An 11776-nucleotide genomic window follows, 5' to 3' on the forward strand; every position below is an offset into this window, starting at 1 on the left:
TTTTCTTGATTCTGATCTTAGTTCTAATGAGTCAATAATTTGACCCTACGCAGACAGATGATTCAGGGCTAACTCCCACATCAATAACAACATTTTTCTTGTCTGTTAAAATACAATCCATTTCATTCTTTTGGGGCAGTTAGGTAGCACAGTGCTGGCCCTGAAGTCAGGAGAACCTGAGTTCAAATGTGGCCTCAGACACTTACTGGACAAGTCACTTAACTATTTGCCTTGGTTTCCTCATCTGTGAAATGAGCTGGAGAAGGAAATGGCAAACCACTTAATATCTTTGCCAAGAAAAACCCAAATAGGGTCACAGAGTCAGATGACTAAACAACAACAAAATTTTCATTCTTTGTTGTATTATTTGATTCTTATCATATCCAGGATCTACTATTATTTTCTTAAAGAAATGCTCATGATATAGATACTTTTGTCATCTACAGATCTGTGGCCTCTCTTTTTCTTTCTTATTCTTCCTTTGCTGTCCCATATATTTTTCCCCATCGTCTCCTTTTCCCCTCTTTACATTGATGTAATCAAGAATTTCAAGTTCTCTATAGAGCTTCTCCACTGCTCAGCAACTGTCTTTTTGCAAATACTTATTTTCAGTATTATAATAAGTAATGAATAAATATCCAATGAAACAATGTTTTCCATTACCTCTGGGAATATTAAAAAACTCAGATGCCAATTCTTCTTTTCCTCTTTCAGAAGTACCAATGAGCCATCCTCCAATTTAGCTGCAACCTCATTCTTCTGCATTAATAAACAATTAAAACTCCCAAAGGGAATGAGAGGGGATATCCATTGGGGGGAAAAAATCATAGTGGCAGCAATGTGGAGGATGAATTGGAAAGGGAATGGATTTGGGAAGAAATCAACCAGAAATTTATTGGAGTAGTTCAGAGGAGAGATGATGAAGGCCTGAGCTAGGGTGGTGTTTGTGAGTGTGTGTGTGTGAGTGTGTGTGTGTGTGTGTGTGTCCTTCATTCTTGAAGAGGACCATGACATCAAGATGATGACATGACTTGCAACTGACTTTGATTTGAGCGAGGGAGGGCTGGGCAAGGTCACCAACCTCACCTTCTTCTCCTGAGCCATCAGGGTCCAGTGGCCTGATATGCATCAGGATGACTGGAAATGACCCAGGATGCAATGGAAGACCCTGGTCTTTTCAGACTAAAGTCTTATCACATTCTCACTTTGAGTGAGATACACCCATTCAATGAATAGGCTTCTTTAAGTAGTTACTCAAGGGATGGCCCCTTTAATAATAATAATAATAATAAATCAAACTGGGAGGGGAAGACGCTCTGGGTTCCTGGGTGAAAGAGAAACAATTACTTGTGAGTGGAGAGGAGAGGATGCTAGAGATGTGCAAACAGAAAAGACAAGATGTGGCAACTAACAGGGATGACAGAAGAGCTCACAAGGAAAGAAAGCACACGCATGGTCCTGTGGTCACGGACCCACACAAGCCCTGGAATGGCCTGCCCCCTGCAGCGCCTGGCGCTGGCCACGCACACAGACCTGACCAGCGCCGCAAATGTCCCCCTTCACTGCACAGCCACGTGGGCCAAGAGACCCCGGGCTCCCCACTGCGGTAGGGAGGATCCAGGTTACCCTGCCCTCATCAATCCCAGTCTGCAGACACGCTTGGGCTTTCTGGAAAGGAAGGCACCCGGTGCACGACGCCGGTCCGCCAGAGGTCTGCCTCATTGCCCTCAGACACTGGCGCCTCGTGCTCCAAACAAGCATGGGAGAGAAGCGCAGCCTGAGGCATCCAGCACTGCGCTTGCGCAGAAATATCCCTTCTCTTCCTCCCCCACCGTGATCCTGGACTATATTTCCCAGAATCTCTTCCGGCCTCAATGCCATCTTGGGAAGAGGCTCCATTTCCCGGAATACGTAATCAAATAGGTATTCCCGAGCCAATGCATTCTGGGTATTGTAGTTTGCGCTTCACCTTGCGCAGATGCGGTTCCCAGTGGGTGGGGCTTTTCATTCAGCAGTTGGTTTTTTCCGCGGGATGCCCCGGGCCGCTGTTCGGTGACTGTGAGTGAGAGTGAATGTGCGAAGGCCGGAGGGTGAGCAGGGATGGGCGGGGGCACCGTGGGCCTCGAGGGGGCAGGGGAGGGGGCTTCGCCGAGAGCCAGAGATCGCCTCTCCGCCCCCACGACCCCCAATGAGGGCTTCTCCTCTGCCCCTCACCGCAGCCCCACCTTTGATAGGTTGATTTATGCATTTTTCTTTTACAGGTGAGGAAACTAAGGCAGAGCCCTAAGTGACTGACCCAGAGGCAGCCCGCAGAGTGTCTAGGGCGGGATTCGAACGCGGGTCTCGCTGACTCCAAGCCTGGCACTCTCTGCAACGGGTCCCTCTCGTGCTCTGTCCATGGAGGGCCGTCCAGGGGTCAGCCAGCTAGAGCCGGCTCGTGGCCGCAGGGGCCGGAGTCGACTGATGCCCCGGCCTGGAACATCCTGCCCGCTGACTCTAGGACTGGGGACTGAGTAGGGAGAGGCCGACTCAGACTCCCCCTTAGAAACAGCCCCCAGAAGGGTGGATGGGAGAGACCAGGTGTTAGCCATTGAGATTCAGGCAGGAAAGACCTGAAAATAAGGGGTTCTTTGCTGTTTGTTTGTGGGCACCTGGGATTTCATCTCCTCAGGGAGCGCTGGAGGAGGGGCTTCCTCTACCGGTGCAGATTGTCACCTGGGTTGTCCGGGCCACTGACTTGATGACACAGCCGCGAGCTGTCACAGGTGGGACCTGAATCCAGGTGTGCCTGGCCCCGAAGCAGAAAGAAAAAAAAATTTCTGAATTTTTAAATCATAAAACCTGAAATTTCTGATTTCTGAAGTCATAGGATCTTCCTACACAAGGGCAATTGATGTAGTGAGTGGTGGTGCTTCCGACCTGTGCTGGAGGGAGCAGGTGCTGGTGTTCCAGGAAACTTTTTTCCTGAGAGAAGTGCTTTGCAAACCTTAAGGGTGGGTGTGTGTGTGTGTGTGTGTGTGTGTGTGTGTGTGTGTGTGTGTGTGTGTGTGTGTGTGTGTGTGTGCGCGCGTGCGTCTGTCTGTGTGTCTGTGTGTCTGTGTGTGTCTGTGTGTGTGTGTGGTTAGTAACCCTACAGCACAGAATTGCTGTTCAGATCTTCTCCATCCCCTTCACAATCCCCTTATTATCATTCTGTATCTCCCTTTTTTGTAGCCAAATTCCAATTGTCCTTGCCTAACTACTATCCTCAATTCATCTGATCTCACCCCTCCACTGAAACTACGTCTTCCACATTACTTCTCACCACTTAATTACTAAATCTTACTGGTTTTTCTCAACCTTCTTTCTTCTTGGTCTGCAACAGTGGTATCACACTCAAAATAGAGACGATCCTTGTGGCCACATAGTAACTTAAAAAACCTCAAATTCACATTATCTTTGTTGCGTGGCATTTTTATTTATTTTGTTAATATTTCCCATTTACATTTTAATCTGGTTCTGCCTGACATTTGACGGCCACAGATTTGACACTTCTGGTCTACATTATTAGACTCAAGACTATTCCTTCTTCTTGAATAGATAACTAAAGTATTTTCTAAGTACTTAGTCTGTGCCAGGCAGTGTGGTAAGTGCTGAGAATACAAAAAAGGGAGGATGGTCCCTTCTTTCTAATGAGAAAGACAAGATATAAAGGGGAAATGGGGGTATAGGTGCCCTCTCTTCTCTGGGATTTTGTGACACTGCTGGCTGGATCATAGAGTTTGTGGAATAGAATGAAGTGTGAAGTGTGAGAAGACAGAAAAGGTAGAAGGGGTCAGCTCATAAAGAGCTTTAAATACCAAAAAGAGGGGTTTATATTTGATCCCACATAAGGAGGTAATAAGGGGTTTTTTGGTGTTTACTGAGTAGGGTGTGTCAGGGGAGACCTACACTTTAGCAAAATCACTTTGGTAATATTGTTCCCCTTTTTCAGTTCATTGTAAGCTCTTACATCTACTCTAGGACTTGGAGCACAGTAGGTTGCAGTAAATATGTTTTATTAAAGTTTTATTGATGCCTTTTATCCTTTAGTAATTTCCTGACATACAACACTTCTCCCTTAATCGAATCCTTTCTTGTGACAAATAAAAACAGTTAAGTTATACCAACCAACACAGTAACTGGGTTTTAAAAAATAGACATGTTTCTCACTAAAGAGTCCACAGCTTCATTTAAGTGTTTGTATCCCCAGCATCTTGCACAGTGTCTGGTACAAAACAGGGACTTATTAAATATTTGTTGGATTGGAAACCTGTGCAGAAGTGTTTTTCTTCATCTGCCCTCCCAGATCAACATTTTTGGTTGTGTAAAAGTGCTTGTTGAATAAAACTCATTTTGTGCCCTTTTGCATATCCCAAAAAGTTTGACCATTTGTACAGGGGCTATATAACTGATAATACTGAACTCTTCTTGGTCACTGTCTTGTGACTCATTTCAGTTCTACATGTAGATGAAAGTCAGTGCTAGAGAACAAAAATCAATCCTGGGAGTAAACATCCTGGCCCTAAGACCCTTCAGTACAGAAACTGATGAAAAATTTGCTGCTGGTACTACATTAATTTGCCCATACTGACTGAGGAGACAAGACTGGGGAAAAGTTAAAACATAAGGAAGGAGGTGACTGGAGTATTTGGGACTGATGCTTGAGGAGAGAGATGAAAAGTACAGAAATGATGTGGGAACCTGTCTATTGTGAAGAAAGCAAGATAATTACCTGGGGCAGTATATGAAAGACTTGTCAAGATGGAAGAGGTCACATATATGTCCCAGGTCCTGACTATTTCCTTATCTTCATCCTGGACACATGCACACACAGACTTATCTGGCCCAGTTTCACCAGGGCTTTCTGGGCTGAGCTGGCACATTTCCATCAATACAACTATACTTTGTACACTATAGAGTTCCCTGCCCAGGATGGGGAAATCATTCTTCCTGTTCATTCTGGAGAAAGTAGCAGCTTTTCACAAGGAACTTTTAGTAAGAAAACAAAACTGCTAATCTCTGTCAAGAAGATACCAAATAAGGACAAAAGAGTTCTACTGCATATTAAGAAGGTGAACTCGTAAAAAAATCTAGAAATCAGAAATGAGAAGCATGAAGTGGAGCATTTTTGTAAATACCAAAGAAGGGGAAAACAAATGCATTCTTCATCAGTATACTATATACCATCTGGATAGAAAGTAGAAATAAGGAATATGAGAAACATGATCATCCTAGAACAGAGGCAGGATATTGTACTGAGAACTTCAGTTATCTGGATATCTGTTGAAACTCTGCCAACTGTCTTGACTCACCATAATCAATGGAGGAATTAACTAGGGGAAATTCTGTACTGGATCCCCTGCTACTGAGCTAGAATGAACTGATGAAAAGGATGGGAACCTTGGGGATTGTCCCACCTTTTCTAGTAGGAATGGTAAGATTTAACTGTTATTCTCCAAAGCTGCCTCCAACGGAGACTTCTCCACTCCAGAATTCCAAAAATAAGTGGATTAACTTGGGGGTAGGGGTGGTCCAGAAATAGAATCCAAGGAAAGACAAGAAGGCTTTCTAGGGTGGCAGTGATGATGACAGGTACTCAGCTCTCATTTGCTTGTCTTCGCTAAGGAAAATGACCTTTGTGCTAGAAATGATAGAATAAAGAATGTCCAACCAGGGAGTTATGAGCAGCTTTGGGGTACAGTGGATATAAAGAGTGCTGGAATTAGAGTCAGAAAGACCTGACTCGAATTTTAATGCTGTCTCAGATACTGAGCTGTATGAACCTGGGAAAGTCACCAAACCACCTTCAGCCTCAGTGTCCTTATCTGTAAAATGGGGTAATAATAGCACCTAACTTCACAAGGTACTTGAGCAATTCAATATAAAGCAAACCTTGGAGCTCTGCATAAATGCTAACCTTTATTATTATTGATACTTAAGATACTGGAAGAGAGCACCTCTGCTGCTCTTGAAGAGTCCAAGGCACATGGCCCACAAATATGAACTACATGCTTGGGTTCTGGAAACACTGATGGTATGGGATGGCTGAGCTACTGTGAGTGATTTTTGGAAGATCATAGAAAATGGGGCGAGTACCTCTGGTTAGAAGGTCATATATCCTGATTTTCCAAGAAAAAAAAAGAAAAAGAAAAGAGAAGAGAATGGAATATGCTCCATTATGGCTAGTGAGTTTGACTTCATTTCCTGAGAAAACTTGAACAAGTTATTTTTTTTTATTTTTTTATTTTTTTAATTTTATTTTTCATTTTTAACACAGTTTATAACAGATAAATCAATTCAAACTTTTGGTCAGGTGATACTTCTTTTTAAAGCATTCACAATATGGACCACAAAAGAATTTTTTTTTAAACATTAACCAACTGAGACACGAATAATATTTATGTTGCTAACTTCACAAGCTCTTGACCTAATTGTCTCCACAGTATTACTAAGAATTAAAAGACCCTAACTTATTCTTGTTGGTCTAAAGTCCTATGCCTAATAGTTTAATTTTAGGCTTAACCTTGGATGTTCCCCTACCAATAATCTGTAATTTAATAGATCTGGTATTAAGCTTACAACCCTTTTGACTATAGGAAATTGCCACCAAGAGTAGGGACATTGCATGGATACCATATCTCCCCAACTTCATGTCAGTTCCAGGCAGGATTAGATTGTCCACTTGCATTGTCAGGCTTAAAGTCTTCCAGGTGTCAGTGGGGAAATTGAGTCAGGGGAATCCTACCTCAGCCCAGGCTGAACAGCCATTCTCCCACTCTTCCCATGAGATCACCTTTTGCAGTTCATACCAACATCTCACCAGCTTACTGATATCATGGATTGGAGGCTCAGACAACCTTTCTTGCTATCCATACCTGGAGTTAGACTCAGAAGAACAGTCACTTAATAGTCCCATAGCATCTAAAAATGGCAAGTTCCAATAACCAGGTTTCAAATAAGATTATAATTTCACTTTGGCTAAGGAATATCTTTTGAGGCAAGTCTTAAGTGACTTACATGCCTTTCTGTACATGTTCTAGTTCCTGATTAAATAGCAATCATAAAATCAAATTTACCATTAAAACTTTAACTTTTCCATCAATGCCAAATTTTACCCAAGGTTACCTTCCTCTAGGAAATTTAGACTAAAATTCTTTTCCCCAAATTAAAGATGTCATTAATTTATTCTCAGTAATTAATTCAGTCAATTGTTTTAATACTAATTACTTTTACCTCACTTTGTAACGTGTCCAGTTTTTCTCCCCATCACTTCCCTCCCCCCACTTCCTAATACCTTGCAATCTGATTCCTCCTTCCCTCAATGTACCCTTCCTTCTATCACACTCCACCCTTCCCTTATTTTCATCTTCTCTCTTTTCTTGTAGGGCAAGATAAATTTCTATACCCCATTCCCTGTATTTCTTATTTCCTGATTATATGCAATAAAAATTCTCAACTTTTGTTGCTAATACTTTGAATTCCAACTTCTCTCCCTCCCCACCTCCTTCCCCAGCCCTACTGAGAAGGCAAGCAATTCAATACAGACTAAATATGTGTTGTTTTGCAAAAGACTTCCATAGTAATCATGTTGTGTAATAATAATTATATTGCCCTCTGTCCTACTCTATCCCCACTTATTTTTTCCCCCACAATTGACCTTGTCCCTTCTCAAAAGTGTTTATTTCTAGTGACTCCCTTCTCCCATTTGCCCTCCCTTCTAATATTCCCCTCACCCCACTTGTTGCCTCCTCTCCTACTTTGCTATGGTGTGATATAAATTTTCATATCAAATTCATATCAATTTCATATCAAATCAAATTTAGTGAGCATGTTATTCTCTCCTTCAGCCACATGTGAAGAGAGTAGCTTCATTTTTCCCCTCTCCCCTTCTTCCTTTTCTTCTCCATTGAACAAGATTTTTCTTATCTCTTTTATGAGTTATAGTCTGCCCCTTTCCATTTCTCCCTTTCTCTTCCTGATATTTTCCTCCTTCACCCCTTAAATTTTACTTTATTTTATGTGTGTGTGTATGTGTGTGTGTGTGTGTGTGTGTGTGTGTGTGTGGATATCATCTCTTCTGATTCAACACACCCTGTACTCTCTATCTGTATGTGTGTGTGTATGTACAATCTCTCCATCTACCCAAATACTGAGAAAGGATTCAAGAGTTATAAATATTTTCTTTCCATGTAGTAATGTAAACAGTTCAGCTTTAGAGAGTCTTTTATGATTTTTATTTCCTGTTTACCTTTTCATGCTTCTCTTGATTCTTGTCTTGGGAAGTCAAATTTTCTGTACAGATCTGGTCTTTTTCTCAATATGAATGATTGAAAGTCCTCTATAGCTTTGAATGACCATTTATACTCTTGAAGCATTATACTCAGATTTGCTGGGTAGGTGATTCTTGGTTTCCATCCCAGTTCCTTTGACCTCTGAAATATCCCATTCCAAGCCCTTCGATTCCTTAATGTTGAAGCTGCCAGATCCTGTGTTATCCTGATTGTATTTCTACAGTACTCAAATTGTTTCTTTCTAGCTGCTTGCAGTATTTTCTCCTTGATCTGGGAACTCTGAAATTTGGCCACAATATTCCTAGGAGTTTCTCTGTTTGGGTCTCTTTCAGGAGGTGATCAGTGGATTCTTTCAATATTTATTTTGCCTTCTGATTCTAGAACATCAGGGCAGTTTTCCTTGATAATTTCGTGGAAGATAATGTCTAGGCTCTTTTTTGATCGTGGCTTTCAGGTAGTCCCATAATTTTTAAATTATTTCTCCTGGATCTATTTTCCAGGTCAGTTGCTTTTCCACTGAGATGTTTCACATTATATTCTACTTTTTAAAATTTTGGTTTTGTTTACTAATTGCTTGGTTTGACTCATAGTCATTCATTTCCCTGAACTCAATTCTCTCTTTCAATGAATTATTTTGTTCAGTGAGCTTTTGAACCTTCTCCTCCATTTGGCTAATTCTGCTTTTTAAAGCCTCCTTCTCCTCATTGGCTTTTTGGACCTCTTTTTCCAATTAAGTTAGCCTCTTTTTAAAAGCTGTTATTTTCCTCAGAATTTTTTGGGTTCTCCTTTAGTAAGCTGCTAACTCGTTTTTCACGCTCTTCTATTGCCTGAGCCTAGTTTAAGTTCCCTTTGGAGGCCCTGGAGGCCAGGTCCTTGACTTCCTCTCACAGTATGCCTTGTTCTTCCTCATCTGAAAGGATGGGGGGAGATACCTGTTCCCCAAGAAAGTAACCTTCTATGGTCTTATTTTTTTCCCCTTTTTGGGCATTTTCCCAACCAGTTAGTTGACTTCTGAGTTTCCACTCCACAACCATCTCGCCTCCCGTTCCACCAAGCCAGCACTGGGGGCTGAGATTCAGATGAGCTGCTCCAAAGCTTCAAGGGCTTTAGTTGGGGGCAGGGCTGCCATTCAGTGTGAGATTAAGATCAGCTCCTTGGGAGGGGGTAGGACTACCACATAGGGCTCAGTTCCTTTGGGGGTTTACAATGAGACCTTCAACAATGGATGTGGGCTACTTCCTGCTTTGGGAGCCCCATCTGCTGCTGCATCTACTGCTGCCACCTGAGGAGGCCTGAGTTATGGGGAAACCCTGCTCCCTTCTTGGCCAGCTGAAAAGACCCTCTCACTGACCTTTGGTGCCTGTGGGTTGAGGGATCTGTGCTGCTACCGGAGATTCTGTCCCTGAAGCCTGCTCAGATCTGCTCCTCTTGGTGCTGTGTGGCCAAGATTGGACTGGGCTCTGCTCCCACATCCAGTGCAACAGACCTTTCCCGTCAGTCTTTCAGGTTACTCTGAGCTAGAAATCTCCTCCACTCTGTTGTTCTGTGGCTTCTGCTGCCCTAAAATTTGTTGAGAGTTCTTCTTTACAGGTACTTTTTGAGTTGTGGGATAAGAGCTAGTGTATGTGTGTCTTTCTACTCTGCCATCTTGGCTCTGCCCCCCATTTTTTCTACTTAATAGTATTTTTTTCCCAGTTACTTGTAAATATAGTTTTCAGCATTCTCTTTTATCAGATTTTGAGCTCCAATTTTTTCTCCCTCGCTTCCTCCCCTTCCTCCTCCCCAAGACAGCAAGCAACCTGATACAGGCTATACATATACAATCATATTAAACCTAGGACCACATTAGTCATATTGCGAAAGAAGAATCAGAGCAAAAGGGAAAAACCATGTGGAAGAAAAAAACAAAATAGTATGCTTCAATCTGCCTTGAACAAGTAATTTAAAAGAGGTGGTTAGTAAGACTCTAGAAAAGATGTGGAAAATTATAAGCTGCCAACATGGCCTCATCAAGAATAGGTCTTACCAACCCAACCTTATTTCCTTTTTTGATGGGACACAGTGCCAAATACACAGTAAGTACTTAATAAATGCTTGTTGAGTGAAGCTGGCACAGAGAGATGGCTGGAGAACTTCTCTAGAGAACCCTTGTCTAGGATGGCATTGTCTCTTTCTTAAATCACCACACTGGGTGTAATCATTCAACCAGATTTGAATCTAGTCTTTATGTCTCCATCTTTCTATCCTATAAGAGAGTTTGTCAGAGTCTTGCTGTGGTTAAAATATCTTACATCTACAACATTCTCTTTATATGTTAATTTAGTAACCTTAGCAAAAAAGAAAAGAGGTCACTTTGACAGGCTATCACAGAATTGGAAGGTGACATGGTGTCTCAGATGTCATTTTGTCTTAGTCATATCTGTGAGGGAAACCTGTGTACATTACCCTCAGCAGTCATTAATTCAGCCTCCATCTGAAGATCTCCAGAGGCAGCTCCTTGTTCTTCTGTGTGGCTCTAATTGTTGAGAAAATGTTCCTTATGTCTACTCTAAGGCCACATACTTGGAGATTTCACCTATTATTCTTGGCTCTGCATTTGGAACCAATCAGAGGTGTGCCTTTCTGCCTTCTCTTTACCTAATTAAACATCCCTGCTTCATTGAACTGATTGTTAAATGGCATGTTCTCGAGACCTTGCCACCTGAGAATTTCAGAATTTGAAGGCATCTCAGGGCCCAATTAGTCCAACCTGTATCTAAAGAGAAATAAAAGCTGACTTCTTCTGGACACTTTCCATCTTGTCAGTGGGCTTTCTAAAATGTGGTGCCCAGAACTGAACACAGTGCCCAGGATGTGGTCTGGCCAGAGTAGAGAGAGAGGAAAGCAGCACTCTCACTTGCCATACTCTAATCATGCATCCTGAGATTGCATGATCACACTACTCACTCCCTGTATCCTACTAAAACCTCAACATCTTCAGATGAACTATAGTCTCTCTCTGCCACCCCCACCTTAAAACATTGAAATTTTGAACCCAAGAGTAAGACTTTTACATCTGTCACTGTTGGGTTTCATTTTCTTAGATTGAGTCCCCTGTTTTAGCTTTTCACAGTCTTTTTGGATCCTGAATCTATCCTGGATGTCAATTATCCTGTTCAGTTTTATATCATCTTTAAATTTGATAAGCAAGTCTTCTGTATGGATTTGGGATGTCTTAGGTAGAAGCCACTCCCTCTTGATGCAGGTCAGCCTTTTCTTCACACCTAGGTTTAAAGGAGTGGCCTACAGTAAAAGTGTCAAATGTCAAAAGGCCTGAACCAGATCAAAATATAATTGGGAAATGTCTAACAAAATAAAAATACAACATAGATAGTATCAGTTTGTGGTTTTTTAAGTCATTATGCTGCACAGAGATCCCTTTCTACTTGAGTTAGACAACATTTACCTAGAGCCCTGAGAGGTCA

The 11776-nt window shown here is 42.1% G+C and overlaps 1 long non-coding RNA gene across 1 annotated transcript; it reads left to right on the top strand.

Moving 5' to 3' along the window:
• The first annotated feature begins 1956 nt into the window (after positions 1 to 1956).
• Positions 1957 to 4290, top strand: LOC140521598 (uncharacterized). The gene is made up of 2 exons (XR_011973000.1): positions 1957 to 2090; positions 2262 to 4290. It is a non-coding gene; the product is annotated as an uncharacterized lncRNA (long non-coding RNA).
• The last annotated feature ends 7486 nt before the right edge of the window (positions 4291 to 11776 follow it).

Source organism: Notamacropus eugenii, chromosome 1 (assembly GCF_028372415.1).
Source record: "Notamacropus eugenii isolate mMacEug1 chromosome 1, mMacEug1.pri_v2, whole genome shotgun sequence".
NCBI classification, from domain to species: domain Eukaryota; kingdom Metazoa; phylum Chordata; class Mammalia; order Diprotodontia; family Macropodidae; genus Notamacropus; species Notamacropus eugenii.